The sequence below is a fragment of the Xyrauchen texanus genome, chromosome 13, assembly GCF_025860055.1.
Source record: "Xyrauchen texanus isolate HMW12.3.18 chromosome 13, RBS_HiC_50CHRs, whole genome shotgun sequence".
NCBI lineage: Eukaryota > Metazoa > Chordata > Actinopteri > Cypriniformes > Catostomidae > Xyrauchen > Xyrauchen texanus.
The window spans coordinates 36,672,770-36,700,075 of record NC_068288.1 but is presented as its reverse complement, the minus strand read 5'-3'; the positions used below and the strand labels follow the sequence as shown (position 1 = coordinate 36,700,075).

Genomic DNA, 27,306 nt, shown 5'->3' with positions numbered 1-27,306 from the left:
GCAATATGATTGAATATTTGTTGATACAAATATACTGTATTACGTACAAACATGCAAAACTATAGTCTTCTCTCCATTTTCCAGAATGGTTCAATCCCAAGTAGTTTATATGTAGACTGGAGTAAACCAGTTGATTGAAGTAGGGGTTGATCACACAGTATGGGCCCAGGGTCTTTGAGAGACAGAGTTTGCATGTCTGTGTTCTGTCACTAACAGTGTTGTAGACAAGGAAGGGACTTCCCATCCTTTTCCATGAGCTCATGTTTACAGACACATTTACACACACACACACACACACACACACACACACACACACACACAAACATCCGAAATCTAGTTCACTGTGTCTGTTTTTCTGTTCTGTTATTTCTTTCTATTTTTTTCTCACCTGTTCAAAGAGCTCCCATGGTCTCTCTTTCTGCTTAATCCATTTGTTGACCTCTATCACTGTCATTTCTCAATACAAACTTGGTGAGTTTTGGAAGGGCGTAGTGTTTGGGCATTCCAATAGGCATTTTGAAGGTGTATTCCAATGGGCTTTTCAAATGGCTATTTGGGAATTGGGTATTCAAGTGGGCATTTTGGAAGGGTGTAGGTTTTGACATTCCAATAGGAATTTTGAGAAGATATTCTAATGGGCTTTTTGATTAGGCGTAGCAATTGGGCAATTGTTTGTATTGGCACAGGGTTTCTAGGGTTTCTGCCCTAACACACCAAATGAAAAGTTGTATATTGATGCATGTCAGGGCACTGGGATGGATTAGGGTCCCTGTAATAGCGCTTCCGAGTACATTTATTGCTTACTACAAAAAATGTAATTCTGTGTATCAGCATCAGTTTGAAAATTGCTTTGTATTAGCATTAGCATTTGGTAAGCCCCTAATTCCCATTTCTACAGCTGAGTGTGTTTCTATGCATTTACAAGTGCTTCCGAATCATAGGAGTTCACTTAAATAGCTTTTTCTGCCTAAGCTATGAACGTAATAAACAAGCCAGCGTGGCTAAAGCACCACACGGGAGAGATTGCAAACAAGAAAGTTAAATGCTTACGCTAGTCACGCTGTTGTTTATGTGCTTGATGCTCAAGCTTGTGCTCAGAACGCCAGTGAGGCTTATGTTTTTTATTCTGCTATAATGAAAAGGCTTTCATTTTAGAAATATATAGTTTGAAAAAAGAACAAAAAAAAACTTAGCTGAGACTTTTTTGCTAATCATGTAAAGTGTTTGTATTTTTACTTACAAAAAAGTACATTACAGTGGTAGTATCAGATATACATGGTACATTCATATTTCAGGCATTTCAAACAGCATGGTATTACCATCATGGTGGTATTAAAAAAAACACTATTTCCATAGTACCATGTCAAAAAAAGATGAGTTTATCATAGTAATCAAGCAGTACCATTGTAGATATCAAAGTACCATGGTAGTGCCATCTGATACAATCACTGTACCATGGTACCTTCACAGGTACTTTTTCTTAATGGGAATGAGACAAAGGTGAATCCTTTTCCAAATGCGTATTGAAAAATCACAATTACAAATCCATTATATTTGGCATGGCATCGACAAATGAATGAATTGTGGTCTCTTAGAGGGTGAAGAGCTTTGATATAGTCGGTCTGCTTCTGCGTCAGAGCGAGTCTTCGTGACAGATTCTTTGTTTGAATGGAAGTGATGGCAGTCAGGCAGTCAGCAGTCTCGGCTTCTGTCAGAGGAGCTGTCTTCAGAGAGATAAAAGTGAGATCGGTCCACAGAAACACTCTGAGCAAGAGTGTGCGAGAGTGTTTGTCACATGTATAACAAAGTTGAGTTTGTCTTTGCATCTGAAGACTTATTTTATTTATCGTTTTTTTTATTATTATTTCTGTGCATTGCATTTCAATTTCTTTATTCAGCCAAAAGGGGGGACCATATTTAAATGGGTCCAATTGAATGATAGAAACATTATAGACTAACTTAAGGGATCAAATGAGTGTATTTGCTTGTGCAAGACGATTTATTTTCTTTGTAAAGCAATGCAAACACATTGCACGGTTCAACTAATTTGATAAGACGAAACAGAAATTATTAGCACAATGACAATCTTAATCAAGTAAGCCACACACTGAGTCTTAGTGTGCCTTCAAAATAAACTAAACAATGGTCCGATTAAGTTTGTAAATCATCATAAAGTTGAAGCATTCAATGAAATTAAAGCATGTATCCTTGATGACTCATGAAGCTTTGTGTTTATTGTTCTCTATTTGACATTCGCTGAATTCATTTCATGGTCAATATCATTTTGGCAGTGCCTCGCGGCAGTATTTATTTGAGGAAGCAAAATCCCCTTTTTGGGATGATGCACCTGGGCCTGGCTGCTTAATGGAAAAGCTTTTACAGTAAATAAACAGCTTGCATTTGAAAGGGGTGTGTTTATCAGAGAGAGAGAGGTAAAGTAATTGAGCTGTGCGTAAACAAACAAAAAAAAAAGCTACACCTACAAATGTTTTGTTGTGGCTTTAAAAAAAAATTGTTTAAGTTTGGAATGAAGCTAAAGGTGAAGTGTGAAATCTTTGTCATGGTTAATGTACTTTGTCTTGATTAATGTGCAGAGACAACTGTAAATGAATAAAATAACATATAAAATGTCTCTATCAAAACATTGCTCTGTTTGTTTGATTATCTGGACTAACCTGACATAGCAGTATTGGGTTTAGGGTTGGGAACCTAGAACTGGTTCTTGTTCAGAACCGGTTCCATTCTTTAAAAAATACCAGAATTGAATGATCTTCCTGACTTTCGGTTCCGCTGATGGTTCTCCAGTGTGCAATTTTCCACTGATGTTGTTTTCAGCAGCGCATCTCTGCATCAGCGCTGCCCTCTACTGACTCTACAGTGTAAAAACACACAGTTCTACCAGTGTATTTAATTCCCAGTCAAACGAATCTCGAGCCGGCTCTTTTTACAGAGCGATACCCAAAATAATTATTCAAAAGGAGCCGGTTCTTTTGAATCTACAGCTCGAAACATACATCGCTCCCAGTATACAAGTAATTGAATACTGATGTAAAACTTATGAATGTCCAACTTAAACTAAATAAGAACTGTTGAAGACTCACAAACCTGAAGTACAACATCACTTTGATCAACATTTACAAGAACTGTATTACATTTATTTCTGATTTGTTATATCTTCTCTGTACAAATCTGAAGTGATCTCATTATTTGGTAACTGACAGCAGAGGATAGTAAATGCAATAAGAATTGCATTTCTCATTCTTTTAAAAAAAGAAGTAGCCTACTAAAAGGAACCATTAAGGAACCGGAATTGTTAAGAGGAATCAGAATTGGAACCGGAATCGTAAAATTCCTTACGATTCCCAACCCTAATTGGCTCAACCAATGGCGTGAGTTTGGGGCGGGACTGTCTGTATGGTGACCAATGTGAGTGGTGGTGGTGTAGTGGGCTAAAGCACATATCTGTTAATCAGAAGGTCACTGGTTCGAGCCCCACAGCCACCACCATTGTGTCCTTGAGCAAGTCACTTAACTCCAGGTTGCTCCGGGGGGATTGTCCCTGTAATAAGTGCACTGTAAGTCGCTTTGGATAAAAGCGTCTGCCAAATGCATAAATGTAATGTAAATGACCAATGGAAGATGGGAAGGTCAATATTTTTGCTTTGTTTGGGACCGCTAGTGGCACAAAATACACCTTAAAAGCTGAAGTGTGTAATTTCAGCATTAAACAGAATTGCAAAAATTCTGTTTCTAAACATTTGCATAAAGTTGAGTTCAAAGTTATTCAACAGTCTCTGTCGCTCCTGCCTAAAATCGCCACAGATTTGTACAAAATTTGCAAGTTGTTTAGATCTTGGTTGAACTTGAAGTAAAACAAAATACTACTAAAAATGACTAGTTACTGCATTGCCGAAGTTTCCTTAGAATGAAGTGGCATATTCAGCAAATCAAACAAATAAAGTGAACTGGCACAATAAAAGCAGATCTATTAACTGTGTGTTTTGCACCAGGTTGAGGACTGAGCTCTTTAGTTGTTATCCATAAACACAGTCCTCCAAAGCTTGGGGGAGGGAAAAAAGAAAGAAGAGGGAAAAAAAAGAAAAGGAAGCAAAGCGCTTAAGCCCAGGACTGAAAACAGGAATGACAAACACCATTAGCTGAAAAAATTTCCATCTCATTGCAACTATGTTATTGTTTACTTTAGCACACACATCCTAATATGGCTTCATCTCTGTTAAAACAGTGCAGAAGGAAAGCCTGGGGCCCGGTCCAGCAGAGCGGCTTTTAAACTGCCACTTAGACCATAAGAAACAAATGGCATGGGCCAAGTCTCGGTTTGCCATTTTCCTCTAAGAAAGAAAACAATTTCTTCTCATATTTTCCCTCCCTCGCAATCATATTCCATCTTTGCTCGATCTTTCATTTTAAAGACCACATGAAATCGTTCAATGAGTGCCGTTGACTTTCCCATGTTGACGTATTTCCTATTGAAATTTGAAGTTTGGGCGGTACATATCCATGGTCCTTTTTTAATAGCTAATGGCATTAAGTTAATGTAACAGCCATTAACCTGTAACATAAACTGTTAATCATGATTAGCTACTTGCTACTGCTAGTTAGTTGCCGGTGGTATTAAGGGGAAGGGTTTTCTCATTCTAGAGGGCATTTTATTGGACAAAATAGGTGTGCAAATTAAGTCATCAATATTTCAGATTTTCCTGTATGATAAATATTATATATTTTACATGTATACCTGTTAAAAGATAATTTTGTTAACATTTAGGAGTACTCTAGCATATAGATGACCTCAAAGCTGACAGATATGAACTTTTTTTTTTTCTATTTACTTCAGCTTTTCTTCTTTTTGTGTTTGTCTCTCTCGCTCTCTCTCTCTCTCTCTCTCTCTCTCTCTCTCTCTCTCTCACTCTCGCTCTGTCTTTCGGTCTTGCACTCTTATGTTTGTTGTGGTTGCCTGTTCACTGGTTGCCTATGTTTGTCTTGTTTAGATAGATATCAGTAGGGGATAAGGGTTGTTGTGTTTCAGAACAGTTTATTGCAGACACAGGTCATGTCCCTCCTCTCTTCGCTGCACATTATTCACTCAACACTTCGTACTGCTAAACAACCAATTAAGCTCTTTTATTCTTTTCCCTGATTGGTGAGTGTCTTTTGAAGCATCATTCTGCTTGTGTGTAATGAAATCCTGTCAATTTAGCTCAGGTTTTCTGTACATAGAGCTTGTTAGTAAAAGTAACCTTAGAAAGGATGATGTAAAACTTGATTTTCAAGGAAATTGATACGAAAAGTACTTTTTGCTAATAACGTGTTTTAACCACAGTGTTATTGGAAAGGAAGGATAATTTAAAGGGTAGAGCTTTTTTTGCTCTCTTCCTTGTAGGTCAAGGATGTGGCTGGTCTCACCTCAATCCTAAAATCCTCATGCTTATGATATTTACACAGCGCTATCTGCAGCTGTATATGAATGGCGTTATGGGACATTGAGGAATGTTGAAGGTCAGGCAGAGAAACCTTAGATCTGAATGAGATACACACTTTAATGCAGGATACACCTTATCTTTAGCTATATTGTCATAACACAGCTTTAAATGACGATTACGTTTCTGGGGTGTTCTTCCTCGCATTTGACTTTTTTTTAATAACCTGCATTTTTAAATATGTACTTTTTCTGTCAGTATAACATGCCATTTCTTGTACAAAAGTGTTTTTGTTTACTTCGCTATCATGCATGCAAAATATATTTATTTTTATTTTAAATTTTATTACTTACCCGTAAGCTGTTTTTTCCAAAATAGTAAATGAAAAGGTCCATAGCTTGTGGTAGAAGGGTGAATCTCATGAAAATATGTGCCCAGGTGACATTTAAAAAATCCTAATTGCATAAAAATTTAAATTAAAAATTACATTAAAATTAATATTTTCTAAAATGCATATTATAGGGGCATTCATACTTCTTGCATTGTTATTATAATTAAGCACATTTTCCCCAAAATTCTCATTAATGCATCCATTATAATTAATTAATTAATTAATCTACAATTAATCGCAGATTTCGAAAGTGCTTAAATATGACTATGTACTGTATACTTCCTTTACGGTCAAAATACATTTAGTTCCTTCTTAGAAAAGAAAACATAAAATAAACCAATAATGGTTTATTCACATTTTCCAAACAAAGTATTCCACAATGTAAAGACAGAAATGCACTAAAATAGCACCAATTCAAGTAGCATTAAACATTTTCCAATGTCTGAGTGGGAGGTTGACTAATTGAAATAACACGTTCCCATTGGTTGAGCATTCATTGCAATGGGCATTACATTTTAAAACTCAAATCCTCTGCAATATTAATCCATTTTGAACTCCACATGAAAAGCGCTTGCAGAGAATGTCTTGTTTTGCTTTTAGTGCCAGCACTGTGCACGTAAATTATACGTGATCCAAATTCTCCAGTTAGACGGAAGTGCAACACATCTCCGGGGAGACGCTGATGCTTCACTCCTGCGAGTCATGTGAATGCAGTTTTTGACAGGTCCCATCTGAGTTTGTTTTGTTCAACAAATCTGGTTAAGAGGTCCTTTCTCCATCACTTGATCAGTGACTATGTTTACATGTGCACCAATACTTTTATTTTGGGAATAATCAGAATATAATGAATAATCAGATTAAGATGTGTACATGGTCTAGGCAAACCTCTTCAATCCTGTTTACATGCTGCTTGCCATTACTCTGATTATTCGCTGAGAAATGTGGTTTTAATGTTTTTTTGTTTTTTATGAATTAAAATTTAGAAAAAATACAACTTGTTGCAAATATGTATCTATAACTACAGCTTAGCGTAAGGAAAATTTGTCAGTTTGTGAGATTGTTTTAAAGGATTTCACTAGATGCACTGTCTGTTTTGATTCACTAAAAAGAATTGGTTCATAAGAGTCATTTGTTTGTGAATTGGAATACAGGCTCTGGATGTTGTTGTGTTCTGTCCGTGAGGACAAACTCAACAGACATATTTCCTTGCTATTATTTGTGGTACATTGTCAATTTAGACTGAAAACAGACATTCACAACTCAGGAAAATACGTTATCTTTTGCTGTGGCGCTGTGTAAGTGCATCTTCTGTTTTGTGATGTTTATGAACCTATGCTTTTTTGTGAGGTTTTGTGAGATTTGGTAAAAACAAGTGATTTTATCCTCTTTCTTTAACATGTTTCACACACTAAACTATTTTTCTATTCACTATAGTTTACTGAGACTAAAATAGTGAATATGTTTTGTTGTGTAGTGTACAGCTACTTTCAGGCTGGAATAAATTGCTTATGGTCTGTTTATGTGACTAATACCATATAAATAGAGTTAAATAGGGGGGGTTTTGGTCCTTTATTTCAAATGCTGTCTGGCTCAATCCAGTCTAGTAAGTGCACGACAGATAAGCTATTGTCACCTCACGGAATGGATGCGGATGGGACATAAGTAATCCGCATTGATTTTGACATTACAACGTTGTAAGTGATAACTGCGTTAACAGGCGCTATAAAACCAAAGCCCTAATTAGGCCGTATATCATACCAACCATTAGGTAGACTTTTTAATTCAATGATGATACCAAAGTAATCAATTTTCTCTGCATTTTGTGTTTTAGAAAAAACACTGTTACAAAAAGAGTTTAATTGTTTTGCAGCCAAAAGTGTGCAGCATTTTCTTTTAACCTTCTCTTAATGAACTTTGTATGGTGGTTGTTTGCCAACTTCAAGGTCAAATTCGTAGAATGGCTGCACGTTTTCTTGTAAACATGTTTACATTCAGACATGTGTAAATACAGTATATGTGTACAGGCTCTTAGAGACCATACCGGCTTAGTTGTTTTTCTTTTCTTGTTTTGGATAGTTTTAGCACCTCCTGTGCGCATAAGCATGTTTGTACGAATGTCTGTGTGGCCAGGCACACACACACAACTGCAAAAAAGTTTAGTTTCACAACCCTATAATGATGTGATTGCTCACAATAAGTGTCTGTTTATAATCACAGACACAATTGATGAAGAAAAGAAAAAAGAAAGAAATGAAATGCAAAAAATTCAATGAAAGCAAAAAAGAGAAGAATGTTTGAGCAACAATGGTATTAAATATGAATTAATTGAATGTTGCACAGACACTGCTGTTGTCACGGGAAAATAATTTATAACATTTATGTTGCCAGCTAGTAGGCACGTAGGTACATTTGGACTTAGTATCCTTTAATTAGAAGTGAGATATTAGCATTTCATAGGGATTTACACAGGGAAGATACTAGCACAGACAGGAGCACTTTCATTTCACTCTGTTCTGCATGTAATGAGCAGTGTCATTAGTTGATGGAGAGGATTCTGCCCTGACTCTACCTTGAAAGGCACGTCATTTACATACTTCTTAGGAGTACGGTCTATAATGGATTCCACAATGAATAAAATAAAACAGCACTTCTTTAAAATTTGAAGAGTCTGTTGCCGCTAATATGTGCGGCCCAATTCGTTAATCCTGGGTGGTGGGGTGGGGGAGGGGGGTCGTAAGGGTTCGAGGAAAGGGGCAAGGAGAGATTGACTTATGACAGAGTTAAGACCTCAGATTTTGCTTGAAAAATGGAGAAGTGCATCATAAATTCAGAATGAGATCAATAATGTGGTGACATGAAAGTGTTGAAGCTGTGGATCAAAGAACGGGAGTGTATGACACAAAATCTGGCATTTGCTCTTAGACAGGCATGTTTGTGTGACGAAAGTGACTGTGTGATCTATGTGCGACACTTTGTGTTAAAAAGTTGTGGGGACAGTGTTTTGGGGTGGGGGAGGTCAGATATTTAGATCTAGAGATAGGTAGTTTAGTGGAGCATTTGTTTTAGTCAAAACTGGAAAGTCAATAATTAAAAGAAAATTATGATTAGAAATAAAGGTAACACTTTACGATAAGGTTATATTCATTAACATTAGTTAACTACATTAGGTAAGATGAACTAACACTAAACAATAATTGTATGGCACTTATTCATCTTGGTTCATTTTAATTTCAAAAGATACAGATATTTTTTGTTAATAAAAAGCAAAACCGACCCTGAATTGGCGTTCTTCTTATTGGACAGGTAAGCGTACATAAATGCAAAGTCTGTTAAATATAGTGCCATAAGGATTGATCTGTGTCATGTTAGCTAACTTGATCTTGCCTGCTAATGCTGACGAATTGCAAGCCACCTATAAATAATTTTAACGATCTTCTCTTTATACTAAAAGTCAAGTATGCTGATTCACAGTAACTGACATAAACAATGTTAATCTGTAATTATTCAGCGAGGTAAACTACAATAATACATTAAATGAATGCTAGGCAATGTTCAAGATAATGCAAAAATACCCATTCATTAGTGTAACGTAACTTGGTTATACAGAATATATATAAAATCTATTATTATAAAACAATAGTGCATCAATATATCAAAATGACAGTTGTGATGGAATCACATCAATACTGAATTGAGTCAACAAATTTATAATGTTCAGTTTATTTCATATACAGCTACTGTCATCATCCACCAAATTTAGCTAACAGCTATTGATAAAGCTGGCTAGCTAGCTAACGCCGACATAGACTGCATTTATACGATAGCCTATGTATCACGCAAAGAAAAGTGATCTCTTCAAACTACAGTCTCGCTTAGTCAGACCTATATCCACACTTTGTTTTAGCCCTGTTCCAGCACTGGAGATTCAAATATAATATACAGTCTCAAGTTTGTAGTAAAACAATCATAACTGTGTAATTTTAATTATGCTTCCTCATCTGTCATGCTCACTCGCGTCCCTATGGAATGTGTGTACGAGCACAAGCAACGGGTAGCTGGCTGCAGTTCACTTAATGGCCACAGGCGTCATTAATAATAAGGGTTTCTGAATCTTACATACTGAACCTTTAATAAAGGTTGTTAACAATATTGTTCATTTTTAGTTCATTATACCTAATGCATTTATTAATATGAGCTAATTGAACCTTATTTAAAGTAATTTAACTTATATAAAATTATTTAAGCAACCATTTCAGTGGCATATTGAAATATAATTGTTATATTTTACATTAAAAAAAAAAAGTTATTTTGACATAATGAGCTGTGGGAGCGATCATACTTATTTAAAAAAATGTAAGTGAATAAATATTATACTGACATATTTTATTTAATATCTTTAAACTAGGCATGTCCCCAGCATCAACACCTGGGAAATAGTTCACCTGCATACTTCACCAGGAATAGTTCACCCAAAAATGACAATTGTGTTATTTGTAAGCACTATTAGAGAAGCTCATTCACTGCAGTTCACATGTGCATGTGAGAACTTTCACTAAATAATGACTTATATTTCGGTTTGTTTCTAACCAAAACATATCATATGCCTCTCGGAATATAACACATGAGTTGCATCCGACTACTTTATGATTCTTTGGCATATTTTTTGTAGCTTAAAAGAGAACCACTCTGCTATTGTATTGAAAAGATGGAGTGGGATATTCATTAAACATTCTCCTTTTAAATTCTGTAAGTATGAGTGACTTTTCATTTTTGGGTGAACTACTCGAGTCTGGGGGAGGTGTCGGAGAGTTTTGGTAAGCTGCTATAGCTACTTTGATTTGGGTTTAGGGCTTTTGTTTCTGGTGCAAGTTGCAGTAGAAGGCAATGGTTAAATGTCAATATTCATGATTATTCTGTTGGAAACTGGAGGTGTTTTCCTTCCCCTTTCAAATGTAAGTTTATAAGGCCTTTTGATGTCATCCCTCCCCCAACTCTTCCTCACTTTCTCTTTTTCTCTCACTTTCCCCCTTTCTCTCACTCTCTCACACACACTGTCCCACCCACTAGATCAGTCCCGAAGTGATTTGTATTTTATTGATGAGCTCCGAAATGGCAAGTGTGTGAAATGGTACCTTTGATCAGAGCGGCTCTAGGAAATGGAACTGGAGTGTGTGAGCTCCACAAGGTAAGTAACCCTCTTCCACATCACGACAAAGGCTTTCATTTGGGAAAGCCAGTGCGCCAGGATTCCCCGCCCCTAGAAAACACATATTTGTTTTGTCTGTTTTCATTCCGACTTGTACACGAGTGGCGATTACAGCTTTTCATTAGCGAAAATTGGGTATTTGTTTTAAACTTTAACCAATCACTTTGATATGCTAATTACGATGTAATTTAATTTGAGTCCCATAATGATGATGCCAGTATTATGGACATAAATGATGCAGTTAAGCAGAGAGTAATCTCATTTGCATACTGTACAAGCCAGTAAATTAAGGCCTTTCCTGCTTGGCTTCAACTTTAATTTTCCACTTCTTTTCACACAGCCTCCATCTAATAACAGGCCTTTTCTTGTTTGATGTGGAGAGCTGCTGTTACGCTCCAAGTCTAGTCACAATATGTAATACATAAAAGGGGCTCGTTAGCACACAGAGCATGTCGCTAAGATGCTGCCGTTAATAAGAAAAGGTGGCTTTTTATTTTTTTGTAGATGCACTTACAACCTGTTTTTTTTTCTTTTTGTAGATGTAGACTATTTTCCCTCTTTGTCACCTCAAAAAAGACAAAAAATAAATAAATAAAAGAACTAAAGGATGGCGTTAGCCATTCTGCAGCGGGCGCTGTTGTTTTGATCATTGAGGCGACTGATTGGTTTATAGGACGATTTTATTTATTTATTTATTTTTGTGTTGGTGCATGATTCATGGTCATGGGACGAGCAGGGTGCATGTGTTTATGAAATCCCTTTTTACCCTATAACAATTACGCCGACAGTCCCTTAATGCAGTCGCTGTAAATCCTACAATATCGCCGTTTTAATTGCCGTCGTTGATTTTCTTGCATTGTTTCTTTTGTTTATTTATTTATTTATGGTTTGAAAGAACTTGTGGTCTTTAAAAATTAGGAAAATATACCAAATGCCACATCAAAATGTAAACTGCTATTATTTAATTTTGTTGCAAAGAGTATATGTATTTTGTTTATTTCTGTCAGGACACGTTACATTTGTTATTCAATGTTTTAGCCTTGGTTTGGTAAGCAGTTTTGTACTGCTGCACTTCCGTATCGTATTTTAAGAAACATTGCCCGAAAGTCTCTCGCTCTCTCTCTCTCTCTCTCTCTCTCTCTCTCTCTCTCTCTCTCTCTCTCTCTCTCTCTCTGTGTAGGGTGGAGGGGATATTTTATGGACATAATGCTGACAATACAATTGCCCTTCAGCGCGAATGCTTTTCCATTTTGTACCATAAAGAATATTATTTTCCTGCCAGCCAATTTTCTCCTTTAGTCCCTAATTGGCTCCATAAATCTGGTGGCGTGGAGGGTGAGGAATGTTTCGGTGTCGCGGAGTGTAATCCTCACCCTTATTTACCAATTCATTAAGATTCATTGATGCAGGATAGGGTGAGAGGAAATGACAGCATAAATCAGGGTTCAACATAATGACCCTAATCAGCTGGGAATTGCAGAAAATGGCATGATGAACTATGTCCTTGCATTGTGCCCACTGTACATTGTCATTGCACTTGCTTTATGGGTGGGATGCATCTTGCTGACATGGATGGTATTTAACACAAAAAAAGAGTTAAGAAAGCTGATTCCATTAAAGTACTCGTCGGATTCACACAAGGTCTTTCGCTGTTTACCCATAGCGTGCCCTTTACCTTCGGTTTAACTGCTTATTGGAAGACACTGGACTCAACACCTTTTTTCTTTTAACTCGTTCACTGTATTAATACATATAGTGTCTATACATGTCTCAACAAACTGTTTTTAGAAGTTTGGAGCTTTTAGCATAATGACTTGGCTGCAGTAATGCTATAGGAAGAGGTGTATGGCACCAATATGACAAAAGGGATGCCATATGTGCGCTCCTTTTGGAACAAACCCTTTGTAGTAAATATTCAGAAAGGTATTTCAATTTTGAACACAACTCTACAATTTGGCATCAGCATCTCACAGCTGTGCAAAATCCCTTTCTTGATATTGGCTAAGCATGCAGGATGGAAACTGTACCAAACAATGTTGTGGTTGATGTCTGTGGTAAAGAATCTTGGCCGTATATAACATGTGATTCCTGTATGTTGCAAAGTAATCTTACGGGGTTCCCCTACAGCTTTTGCTTTTGTTCACCAGACGCAAGCAGTGACGGCAAATGTTTTTGTGCAGAATTTAGGCTTTGTGCATGTAAAATTTCTGAGACTTACAGCATGTTTACACCTGTCAAGCACGTCACATGTCTCACAAAGCTTCTTGACTTGTTGTAAATCACCAAGCACACACTAGTTAAAACCAGGCCCCCCAGCATCTAGTATTTTGTCAATGTTGTGGAAACACTCTAGTAATGAATGAGTAAGGAGGGAGCACAATTATCCATAAATGTTTTTTTTGTATAATAACAATATACAATAAACATGCAAATATTAGGTTCAAGACAATGGTGCAACATATACAGTGTGTAATGAATGATTTATTGCAATTATGGTTATGAGGTTTTGGTGCACTGCAAAAATGTTTTGTCAAATATCTTAAATTCATGTGCTTCATGTGGAGACGTCTAAATTTGCTGATTGTATACAAGTCAAAATATTATTATAGGTTATAATATTAAGAAATTGACATGAATACATTAGATTACACCAACTAAAGTAATTTTAAGGGTAGAAATAGCTCCTTAAGTACTGAAGCATACACTTTTTTATCCCTTATGTTTACATTTGATATCAAATTGCAGAAATAAGATTCAATTGGAAGCTATCACAAATAATGTGCACATAGGATACATTTGCATTATCTTATGATCTCTAAGCCCTGGAGGGACTGAAATGACAAATGTCATTCTTTGTGATTGTATTAATTTTGTCTGGTAATAAACACCACACACTTGCAACTCTTCCAATGAGAAGTAATTTAGTTGAGGAATGAGACATTTATCTTAAAACAATTAACAATACCCTACCATTCAATATCAAGATGCCCAAACACACAGGTCAGAGGTCAGTAAAGCAATATAATCTATAACAAACTTCCTTTCTTGTTCTACACACTCATCATTTAAGCTTTGACAAATCATAATTTAATTGCTTCAAATGTTTTTAGAACTTTGGTATTTACATTAAAAAATTTTTAGCAAGCACTTATTGTTATGATGGGAGTTGGATGATGGTCCTGCAATTGACCCTTCATTATGCCCCACCTTAAAAGAACTTCTAACCAATCCTGTCTTAGCAACTGTTGCCCTGCCACCATTACTCTGACATGCATTTGGTATTTTTCAGGGATAGCCTATGAAAGTAATGTGTGTTTGAGTACTTTTAAGTAAGATTTCATCAAAATAATACCAAAACAAAATGTTTAAAGGTTACATGAGTTACCCTGAGAGGATACCCGCAGTGTTTTCCTTTATTTAATTTTTTTTTATCTTTAAATAAATCTGGAGAAGAGCATGTTATGGATTAAACTGTGCCAGCATTCATTCCCAAATTAACATATAACATCTGCAATGACACCTCCATTTGCTCTAAATTAAATTAAAGCTGATAACTGAATGCTAATTTATTTATGTATTGATTCAACTCAAGTAAAAGTGATAGTAAATAAACAGTTCACAGCATCAAATTGAGTCTGTTATAAAGGTTATAAACAGCTCTGTTCACTTATGCTAATGTTATAAATTCTTTTCTTTTATTTTCAAGTGACTGTTGCTCACAGCACGCTGCATGAGTATTTGTAGCTTGCCTGCCTGGTTAGCATTTCTTATTTTTATTCTTGTATGTTCATCGTTTTATCATTTGCCATTTACCGCGTGCTTTGTGTTTTTACTCTTTTCTACTATTTCATCAGTGTGTATTTTACTACGCGCACCTGTTTCTCTCGTTTTTTTTTCTTTTCTTTTTCTGCTTGTCTACATCTTGTGTCTCGACTTCATCATGTGCATTCGTTTTCGTGTTTTACACGGATTATTGCATCAATCTCAAACATCTGCTGATTAAGCACCACATTGATCTCAAACCCTCGCCATTCAAGAACAACCACAACAACAAACAATTGCGGTAAGTCATAGCATCCTCTCATGCTTTCTGCATTACATGACGCATGTTTACTAAAGCTTCTTCCATCAGCAGTGAGTGGTTTACATGTGATAAATGTAAAGAATAACTCAAGTTTACAGAGAAGATTAATGAGTTAGAGACATGCATCCGAATGCTAGTGGAGGTCAGTGAGAAAGAGAAGATGGTAGATGCTGTTTCGGATGCTGGTAGTACAGCGAGCAACACACACAATTTGGTTCCGGCTGAAAAGCCCCCGCAGCAGGGCGTTTGGGTGAGGTCTCGGCAACATGCTCATTCAGCAAAGCGACACCATTCTCCTGTCAGGGTTTCCAATAGATTCTCCCCACTCAGTGATTCACTCACTGAGAATCATGTTGAAAGAGCCCTAATAAGAAGATTTTATTTTGTCACACATTATACATTTGCACATTTTTCTTTTTTTTTTGCATATACCAGCTAAGCTGGTGTCAGCCATGATATGCCGCCCCTGCAGCATAGGATCAAAGGCCTTGCTCAAATGCCCAACAGTGGCATCTCGACAGTGCTCTGGCTTGAACCCTGACATTCTGGTCAGTAATGCAGAGCCTTAACCACTGACAAGAGCTGGCTAATGCTAAACGTAGATTTTCGAAAATTGTTATTCATGTCGGCACTAATGATGTCCAGCTAATAATGAGATAATGTTAAAGAGGTGTGTGAACTTGCAAAAATTATGTCAGATACTGTAATATGGTCTGGCCCACATCCCTGCTCATCGTGGTGATGAGGTTTATAGTAGATTAGTGTCAATGAATGGCTGGATGTCTGAGTGGTGTCTAGAGAATAGCATAGGATTTATAGACAATTGGAAGATTTCTTTTTGGTATACCTGACCTGCTAAAGAGAGATGGGCTCCATCCCTCCAGGGAAGGTACCGCTCTCCTCTCTAGTAATTTGGCTCATAGTCTTAATAATGACAGTATCTGACTAACTGGGGCCCAGGTCAGGAAGCAGACAAACTGGTTAATCCGAACATCTGCTAGTTGCCTTGAGATGTCACACAGGTCATATAAACTACAACACATAGAGACTGTATCACATAGATATTACATAGAGACTGTGTCTGTTCCCCGAACTACCAAACAAAAAATTCTCTCTAAATAATTACAAAAAAAATGGTCAAAGTTCAAACTTGAAAAAAATCAACAAAAATTAATTTAAACATCAAATAAAGGTAGGGCTACTAAACAATAGATATCTCTTTCTACCAAAACACTAATTGTAAATGAAATGTGTACAGATAATAGTTTGAATGCACTCTGTTTGACTGAATCCTTGCTTAAAACAGATGAATATATTAGTTTAAATTAATCTACTCCCCTAGGTTATTGTTATAACATGAGCCTCGTGTGAAGGATCAAGGAGGAGGTATTGCTAAAATTTACAGTGACGTTTTTAGTATTACTCCGAGGACAGGGTATAAGTTTAAGTCTTTTGAACTAATAATGCTTAATGTGACACCATCAGATATAAATAAAATATCTCTGTTATCTTTTTCCCTTGCTAAAGTATATAGATCACACGGGCCTTACTCTAGTTTCCTTGGTGAATTCACTAATTTTCTATTCTATTTTCTATGAAAATTACAGAATTGTCTCACTCCGTAAGTCAAAAAGTCTAGAAGAACTTGATATAATAATAGAATGTATAAATACAGTCACCAATAAATTTAGTTGGTTCTCTAGCACTCTTGATAGTGACGCCTGACTTCGATTAAAGAAAATAAAATAAAAGCCTTGCACCATGGTACAATGATGACACTCAGCTTGGAAAATGGAGCACAAGTGGAAGAACACAAAATTAGAGGTATTTCACAGTGCATGGAAGGATAGTGTCTGTAGTTATAGACAGGCGCTAAAAGCTGCCAAGTCAGCATATTTTAGCAAACTCACAGAAAAAACAATTCTAAGTCTTTATTCAGAACTGTGGCTAAATTGGTTAGGAATAAAGCATAGACTGAACCAGATATTCCGTTGCAGCACAATAGTAATGAATTCATGAATTTCTTTACTGATAAAATTTAAATGATCAGAAATAAAATTGGAACTATGCAATAAACTGTCACAACACCTCAGAAAACAGTCTCATAATTTTGCTCACTAGCAACTTCAGTCTTTCGCTGTCATAGGTCATGAAGAGCTAACAAAACTTAGTAAAAAATCTAAAGACACAGCATGCATGTTAATTCCAATACCAACTAAGTTCTTAAAAGAGGTATTCCCAGTAATCTCAGAAGTTCTTCTTAATATTATTAACTCCTCGCTATCCTTAGGACATGTTCCAAGAAGCTTTAAAATGGCAGTTATCAAACTGCTTATTAAGAAGCCACAGCTTGATCCTAGTGAATTGACTAATTACAGACCGACTAATTAAAATCTACCATTTATGTCGAAAATACTAGAAAAGTTAGTGTCCTTCCAACTATGTTCATTTCTACAGAGAAATTGAATGAATGCAGAATTTCAGGCAGGATTTAGGCCCCATCAAAGTACAGAGACTGCACTTATCAGAGTAACAAATAACTTGCTCTTATCGTTTGATCGCGGCTGCATTTCTCTTCTAGTGCTTTTAGATCTTAGTGTTGCTTTCAACACGATAGATCACAACATTCTCTTGAATAGGCTGGAGAATTATGTTGGCATTAGTGGACTTGCATTAGCATGGTTTTTGTCCTATTTATTAGACCGCTACCACTTTGTATGTGTAAATGATATATTGAAAAGCATGGAGTGCCACAGGGATCAGTTTTAGGACCTCTACTTTTCTCCATATACATGCTTCCCCTGGGAGATATTATCAGGAATCATGGAATACGTTTCTACTGTTATGCTGATGATACCCAACTTTATATATCTTCTAAACCCAACAAAAATTCACAATTCTCCAAATGAGAAGTGTATCAATAAAGATTGAATGGCCAGATATTTCCTTCTTCTCAATTCTGACAAGGTACTGATGATTGGACCAAAAACCTCAACAAAAAAAAATAAGCAGCTAAAATATAAAATAGATGTACTGTTATGTAATCTTCTACAGAAAAAGAACTTGGGTGTTATATTTGATACTAATCTGTCCTTTGAATATCAAATTTCCAATGTTTGTAGAACAGAATTCTTCCACCTGAGAAATATTGCTAAATTACGACACTTGCTCTCTTTTGCTGATGACGAAAATCTAATTTATATGCCCATGACCTCAATACTAGATTATTTTAATACGTGGCTCCCTAACACTGTTCAGGATGCAGACACACTCACTCAATTTAAGTCTAGACTAAAGACTCATCTATTTAGCCAGGCATACACCTAATTTATTCATCAACTCAAAATTAGGCTGCTTTACCAGAAACATCAATCATGATCTGTAACTCTGCATAAAATCGAATGCATCTACGCTAATATAAATTTGTATTCATATCCCGAGGTTCCCAGAGCTAGCCAGATCCAGCTCCATTCCAGCTTGGTTTTGGACTCCACTGCCACATGTCACTGAAAGATGACAACAAACTACAGCCGGTGTCAGCCAGACATCACTTGAGTCTTTTGACTTCAGAGGATGAACTGATGCCAACTCCAACTGTAAGACATGGGATACTTAATATGCCACTGCCTGAACCTTGGATTTAGGATTGACCCTACCAAACCTCACCGAAATTACCTGCAGGTTTAACTGTGATGCACCTCATTAATCTCTGCCTGCATCACCTTTGTCTATTGATGTACTACACTTTTGAAATGGAATACATAGACTATCATTGAATTGTCAAAAGCATTCAACAGCCAACTAACAAAGGACAAAGCATCGATGTGAACTTCTGCAGTCAATCCAGGATGGACTTCAAAGACATTAGTCATTAATCTTAAAGTTTACAAAAAAAAAAAAAAATATATATATATATATATATATATTTATATATATTTATTTATTTATATAAAAAAATATTTAAAAACAATGGACCTTAATGCTTATTTAATTTACAAATTTTAAAACCATGACTTGCAAAGCACATAAATAATTAATATTGTCATTATATTCATGTTGTTTAGCCAGAGGGAACTGGCCCGCACAGTGAGCCTGGTTTCTCCCAAGGTTATTTTTCTCTCTTAACCAAAATCTTATGGAGTTTTGTGTTCTTTGCCACAGTCGCCTTCAGCTTGCTCACAGGGGTTCTAAATACAATTATGATTAGATTATTTCATTTCTATACAAAATGTTCAATAATATTTAATCAAAGTACGCAATAATCATTCTAAGATAGATATTACAGTAAAAACTTTTGTTTGCATGATTTTCTGTAAAGATGCTCTGAAAGGATGTGTTGTGAAAAGCACTTTACAAATAAAATGATGACTGTAATAATCAGTTGCCTTGATTCTGATTCACAGTCTCCTCAGTTTTTTATTAAATTATTGTGTAATTTAACAATTTATTTTACAAAACTTTAGATCAATTCGCATTACAATGTCACTCTTCATATTACCAGCCCACGTAAAAATATTATCCATTCCGTTTATGAGAATATTTTGCCAAGAACCGTGTCGTTCATGGAAATCTCCCATTCATTCCAATGAAGAGTTCTGCAGAGCTCGTCAGAGCGAGCAACTGTAACCAAGGGTTGCGGAACTTAGCGAACGGCCAATTCAGGTGTTGCTTATCCAAGATACTCTACTAAAGTTATGTTGTTGCTTTTTTCCATTAATGCTAATTGACACCGTGGCAGTGCAACTGGGTAATTTACCCCCAAGATAATGTTTCTAATAATACGGGCCCTCTCATGGTTTGGACTGGAAATATTAATTAGACAAAGTTTGCTGAGGCTAAACTCCCCGTCCTACAAAAACAGTTGACACATTTCCTCTACGCAAAAGTCCATGTTCTGTCCACCCATGGGAGTGTTCCTTGCATGAATTTAGAGTAACAATGATTAAAAATATATGACACACTTTTAAATAATATTAAAACATTATGCACTTTGGCCAGACCCAAAGGATGCGAGAGATTGAATGCCTTGTTTTCCTTACTGAGTGTGTGCGGGTGTTTGACAGTTCTAATTTGTCCGTTGTGCTGTGGGGCTTTTTGAGTGAAGGCTTCCGTACCCGCTGCACAATGCCTCACATGAACACGGCAAGACCCGATTCACTGTTAGACTCTTCGCTGCTGCTCCAGTGTGCTAATCATCACAAGCTGTCTGCGAACAAATCTTTCAATGTCGCTTGAAGGAGAGTCGCAGAGGAATTTGCCGTAAACCACTTCTGACTGTAGTTCCACATCCCAAAATTGCCCTTTCTATCCTGGTAGTGGCTGCATTAAAACTCATTAGACTTTTTCTTATTTACTTTGGTCTCTATTGGCTGTTTCGCTAAAAATACCGTGGCCTGCCTTACTTTTGGGTGTTCTGTCATTGTCTCGTCACAGCAGGGCCTTTAACTCCGCACTGACTTTGTCGTACTGTAAATTTATTCTGAGGAGGCAAACTGTTTCGTGTATCTTTTGAAATTGTACATCTACTGTATTTAGCCTCACCACTGGAGTTGTCATCTACTTGATGCTTTCCTGAATGTTCATTTCTCAAGTTTGTAGTGTGATAATGGGTTCAGTATTTATTTGAATCATGGTGTGCAACATAACAGAACGTCAAGCCATGGCTTGCGGTGTTGGTCTGATGATATGTTTCAATGTGGATTTAACGCATGAGGATGTTATTGCGTTCCTCTCAATGTGTAACAAACATGTTTAGAGCCCTGTATCACTTGTTTTTGTACGTCTTTAGGGAGTAATCGATTTGAAGTGTTAAATGAAAAAGAAAGAAAGATAGGTTATTCTGTCTGATCATTATGTATCTATTTATTGTATTAATGTATATTTGATCAATTTGGCAATATAGAGTTATGTATGGCATGCCAATAAAGCAATATGAGTTGAATTGAAATGAAAGGAAGAAAGAAATATAGAAGGAAAGAATGAAAGAGAGGAAGGAAAAAAGGAAGAAACTGAAATTCTTTTTTTAGATCTGAGAGAGGAACAAAGAAAAACTTTGCTGTGAGTGTATCAGACACTTTAACTATTAGTCCATCACCACTCACCACTATTCCAGAAGAAATCAGTTTAAAGCATAATAGTGCATATTTAATGTAATCTGGGTTTGGTTGTAGTTGTGGACACGCTTACTATCCTCGGTCAATACGATTGTGAGTATGTTTACAGTACTGTCAACTTTGTCACTGTAAAGACACAAGAACCCACAGCTATAATTGATATTTCCAAGGACTAATTACTAAATAATTGATTGTGGTGATGTTTAATGTGTTTTTCAAGTTCCTTGCTGCTGTTTTGGTTGTGGCAATCAGGATGATGAGGCTTGTCTCATTGTTTGTTCCGCACACCGAGACTGACTTATATGAGGAATGTGAGGTCCACAAGACCATGCCCTGCATTCACGTTGACCACTAGCAGCTGTAGCCCACCCATCTTAATGCTTCTTTAAATGTCAGGAGAATGACTGTTTGTTTGTCTTGAGTTTGTCCTCCAGCTGTTTATTCAAGACGGGCTGCATTTGCATCGACCTTGCTGTCCATATATGCTCGCCAGCTCGTCTTCCATTCTTTTTGCCTCTCTCTCGCTCTCACTCTTTCTTGCTCTAAAGAGTGTTTACATTACGACTTGCCCTCTGCGTAACCTATGGGATCTGTTGATCATTCCACCTGGTTAATGTTAAATTGCTCTTTTCGAGAAGATGTGTTTGTTCATAAATAGAATACAAAGGCTCTGCTCCCCTCCTTGTTTACCGAAGTCATGGCAGCAATCAGTTATTAAACAAATAGCAAGCTTTGTTTGTGGGAACCGGTGGACCGGCTTTAGCCCTACAAGGTCTTGTAGCACACTCAAGAAAACAGAAAAGACAAAACTCATCTGTCCAGATGAGGGTATGTTTAGGAAAGGGTGAAAGTTTTACTTTCAAAATGTTGCCACAGTTCTGTAGAGATAGTGAGATTAGAGGGTCTGTTTGGTCGCGCTTAGAAATCTCCTTTTGGCAGATTGTCATCTCTACTGTAATTTACTCTTTGAGATGGCGATGAGCAATTCTTCTTCACTTCGATGAGTGTGAGTCACAAGCCCAGATTATGCCAGCGTGTTTGAGCGATACAAAGTTGTTTCTTGAGATAGAAGACTCAAAACTAAGGTAAAGAAGATGCATGATATCTGTCTTTGAGAACGACGGATAGAGAGACTTTTGAGGAGGCTTGGCATCTATTACGTTTGATGTGCAAGATGTCTGTCTGCTTTGTCACTTAGACATTATGAGTGACACAATAGATGGCCAAAGGGATGTGGACACCCAAACGCCACAGCCATATGTGTGCAGTATGATGAAAACTTTTGAAAGGAGTAGTTCACCGAAAAATAGAATTTCTGTCATAGTTTACTCATCCTCGGTCCAAACCTGTATGACTTTCTTTCTTAAGGGGATCACAATGAACGTGTAATCGTGAACGACTAACAGCACCACAGATACACAGTCCTAAAATTTTAAACCATTGTATTCACTGATTGTATGCACAGTGCCGACGCAACATTACATTAGATTCAAATCATTGCACACATTATTGACTTCAGCCAATACTAGAAGATACATTGTGTACAGGCAACAAGTTTATTTTCATAGTCTGACTGCTTGAATAAAGCCTGTGCTATATATAAAGAAGTATACATAATAAATATTTATACACCAACCTGCATATACATCTCTTTGTTCATTCTTGAAGAAGATGTAAAACCTTTTTATGTAACTTAATTTAGCTTGTACTGTGATTCTGTGTTTTGGACTGCAACCTCCATTCACTACACCGACAATTTCTGTGTAAGTTACCTGTTCTTTGTCCTGTCTGCACCATGGCGCTTCTCATCCGGTGAGCACCTTTTGGGTCCTTTAAGCTTTATAGTAAAGAACTATCCACTGCCATTTTGTTAAAGGAATGGACCAGGTTCAGAACAAGTTAAGCTCAATCGACAGCATTTGTGGCATAAGGTTGGTTACCACAAAAATGTATTTCAACTTTTTTTTTTTTTTTAAATCTGAGTTACAGTGAAGCACTTACAGGACAATGGAAGTGAATGGGGCCAGTCCTTAAACGTTAAAATACTCAACGTTTCAAAAGTATATCTTCAAGATATAATCATTCAATATATACAAGTTGAATGATTTTAATGTGATAAATTCACTTACTAACCATGACTGTTTACAGTTTATCCAATTTTAGAACTCCGTTGCCATGACGACGTAACTGCGTAAACCCTAAAACTCTAAAATGACTGTAAAAATTACGATTTAAACAACTAGACAGCTCAATTAATACTGTGTTACCGAAGAATTAATGCAAGTGCCTTTAGAAAATTAGAAGCTTCATATTTTTACCTCTAAATATTTGCCCCATTCACTTCCATTGTAAGTGCCTCAGGGTAACCACAATTTTTGCCTTTTGTAAAGAATAGGAGGGATGAGCCAAAATGATTTTGTTGTGGTAATCAACATTACACCACAAATGCTGTCGGTTGAGCTTAACTTTAAAGGAATATTCCTTTTAAAAAGACTAAGATCAAGATATTCATTCAAATGTCTCCTTTAGTGTTCCGCATAAGAAAGAAAGCCATATAGGTTTGAAATGCCATGAGGGTAAGTAAATTATGACAGATTTTGCAATTTAGGGTGAACTATTCCTTTCATTTCAAAGCCATTAGAATAGAAGTTGGTCCTCCATTTGCAGCTATAACAGCTTTCACTGTTCTGAAAGGGATTTCCACTAAATATTGGAACATGGCTGCAGGGATTTGCATTCAGACATAAGCATCTGTGAGGTCGGGCTCTTATGTTGGGCGATGGGACTTGGCTGGCAGTCTGCTTTCCAATACAACCCAAAATGTTTCAGTGGAATTCAGGTCTGGGCTTAATGCAGGCCAGTCAAGTTCTTCCACACCAGACTCAAAGGAACAGAAAACGGCCCTCCCTAAACTTTTTTCAGAGTGTTGCGAGCACGCAATTCTCTAGAACATCATTGTTTGCTTTTGAATTAAGATTTGACTGCTCTGGAAATGGGGTGTCTGGACTATCCTGTTAAATAGAAGGGCCTGAAACTTGCCTATAAGAAACTTTAAGGTTACTTGCGGTGAACCACAGTTGCCAAAATACAGCTGTCCACATAATTCGCCAAGAATCCTTGGGGAAAGGCGTGGCCTCACACCTTCTCCATCTTACAGACTGTTGTGTTGTCTAGACAAGCAACAAGATTGAACCTAACCAAAAGTCATCATGGGGTTTTGTTGTGCTTATTGTGACTGCTTATCTAAAGTGTAAGAATGTTGTGCTTTTGTTCAGAGCTGTATAAACAGGGGTGGTGTGGATAAATCAACTTGTAAGAGCAGGTGGGCTTTCATAACTTACCGGAATAACAGCAGGTTTTTTTACGCTGATGAAGTCTACTTTCCGGCCTGGTGCATGCCGCACACAAACACACTCTCTCTCCATAAACATACATGCATTCTCGCAGTCTGATCCGGGAAGTTAATAAATAAGGGCTCTTGATTTTCTTTATTTTCTTACTCTCTTTATGAAGGCCAGGTGTGGCGTGCTACACAGGATTGTATATGTGTGTTGTGCTTGCGATATTCGATGAATCGAATGAAACATCAACAAACAGAAATTCTGACCTTGTTGTATTATCTGTTGTTTGTTTCACACACTTGTTGTGTTTAGCAAGCAGATGTTGTGCTCAGAAAAGGCACAGACATCTGATGATAGATGTTTGTTTGATGGGCGCCTGGTGGCGAGGACTTAATCCCTGTGAATTTCCATTCTTTTGGTGTTTTTTTTATTCTTTAATCTTTTTATTTTTATTTATTATGCCTCGATAAACACAGTAAAGAAACAAATCTCATTCTCGTGAACTCTGATGTGTGTGGTGTGTATGTATTTGCCTGTTTTTTGTTTTGTTTTTTTGGAGGCAAAAATGCTAATTACAATTTTCTTTGTATTATGCTTAGTATACTTTCAAATTTTTTTTTATTTTATTTTTAATTTGGCCTTTCAACACTGAAACATATATTTTAGCCTATTTTTAAGATTTACGAAATAATAACAAAATCAAATAAATTGAATTGTGTAATCTTTAACAACATTTAATTAATAAAACTTAATATAATGCGTTTTGTTTTTTTTTATTACAAATTACTCATTTCAAATTGATGGAATTTTGTTTTGAAATTAAAATTAAATCTTTAAAATCTTAAAATTATTATAATTTTGTGTGAATTTTGTTTAGTTTTCATTACTTTTCACTCTGACTGTTAATTTTTGTTAGTTTTTTTATAGTTAATATTTGATATTTCAGTATATTTAATAAAATTGTATAATTTAAATATTTTTAAATCTGTAAAATGTCTCTGGGTTTATTGCTGTCATGTTTGAATGCTATCTTTCATGTCTAATAAAGGTGGTTTGTAAAGGTTTAATATATTATAAAATACTGTGTATCAAAAAAAAATTACTAAAATTAATCTGTGGCCATTTTTATTTTAATTAGTTTTAGAGTCATGTAAAAGTATCTTACTTTAGTTTAATCTTTTCTAATTTTGTAATTTGTTTTAATTTTACTTTATTACATTTTTTTATGGAAATATAGAAAGAAGCAATCAAGCACAGCATTGCCCATTGGTGAAGTAATCAAAGCATTTTGTTTTCCCCTGGAATCATTATGATTTAACACTAAGACAATATCTTAATTCATAATGCCATTGAGATTATCAATGCCCTTAAATGAAGTTGTTTCCTTTATCTATTTGATATTTGTGATGGATAAAAGGCATTTTCTTTCATCCTTTTTTTTTTGGCAGGTGATATTGCAGCTTTTGAATTATTCCATGGCCAAATTTAATGAGAAAGTAGATTTATGGGTTTCATTTGTTTGTCAATCCTGAAATTAATTGGGTGTTAATTTTAGCTGACCCTCTTCAGCAGTGGATACGGGCATACATGCATTACTTTGCATTCATTGCTGCTTCACGTCATTATTGTGGGTCACTAGTTTTGCATACATTAAAATAGCCCCTCGGCGCATTCTCGTGATTACTTTTAGAGAGACACCCTTCCTTTATAATTCTGAAAATTTGGTATGGAATGACAGTGCATCCATAATAGTCATTATCACCCTTGTTTATGAAACACAATGAAAATAGGAGCGAGAACAAATGAGATACAAAAAAAAAAACCTTAAAAGAAGACACATCAAGAGAGAACCTTGCTAAACAAGTCACATCTTGTTTGTGGGAGTACCACAATACCTGTCTTCAATTGACAAGATTATTGTGAGCATAGGGTGCATGTGTAGTTTAGTTCAGTGTGTTTTTGTGAGAAAGAGAGATGAAGAAAGAAAGCTAAAATATGTGATTGAAGGGGTAGAAAAAGGGGACTGGCATCAGGAACAGTTGAATAGACAGACAGACAGTCCATGTTTTTCCACAAATTTAGCTGTGGTGCATTTGCAAGCAACACAGGTTTGAATCCGGCTTGCAACACTTCACAAACTCATTTTGTCCTCATCTCCCCTTATTTCCTCTTTACATGATTCACATCAATACACATGAGCAAAAAGACAAATAAGGAAATGGTATTCAGCATTAAATCTGATTAAAGTTGTGGTCACACTAGGCTTTGAAAATGGACGCTGCTATGGCTAGGATATGAGCATTTACGGTCTCGCGCATTTAGATGCGTTGAATGGAAATGAATGGAGTGCAAAGTGTAGTGTGACCGTGGTGCAAACCCACAGCATTTCATGTGCATGCTGCTTTATCTTCATGTGAATTGTAGCGGTTTCTGTTAATATTTTCAGCCAAGACTTTCAGCCTGGTTTATAGCGTTTTTGTTAGTCGACTTGTCAGTTCGTTCCTAGAAACTTCTAATTGACAAATTTCAGTCAAAATATAAATATTCCAGGCCGGATGTATTTATGTATATGTTTGGCAAGACTGACAAAAAGATTGACACTGTGTTTGTGTGTCTTAGCTCCAAAGAGATTTTGCCCTACATTGGTCCAGATGGGTCAGTGCCCAATGTGTTTGTCCACACTACTGGAATCACCCATCCCCTCTTTCACCTCCAAACCTGGATGAACAATTATCA

The 27,306-nt window shown here is 36.4% G+C and overlaps 1 protein-coding gene across 9 annotated transcripts in view; it reads left to right on the top strand.

Moving 5' to 3' along the window:
- The window catches only part of LOC127653897 (forkhead box protein P1-B), a 234,780-nt gene that overhangs the window by 89,006 nt on the left and 118,468 nt on the right, over window positions 1-27,306 (top strand). The window contains exon 1 of one of the 9 annotated variants that reach the window (XM_052140736.1): window positions 5,122-5,158. The exons of the other annotated variants lie outside the window; for them this stretch is intronic. The gene's annotated coding sequence lies outside the window, so the exon portion shown is untranslated. Of the gene's footprint in view, window positions 1-5,121; window positions 5,159-27,306 lie in introns of those variants that run through there. 9 annotated transcript variants of the gene reach the window in all.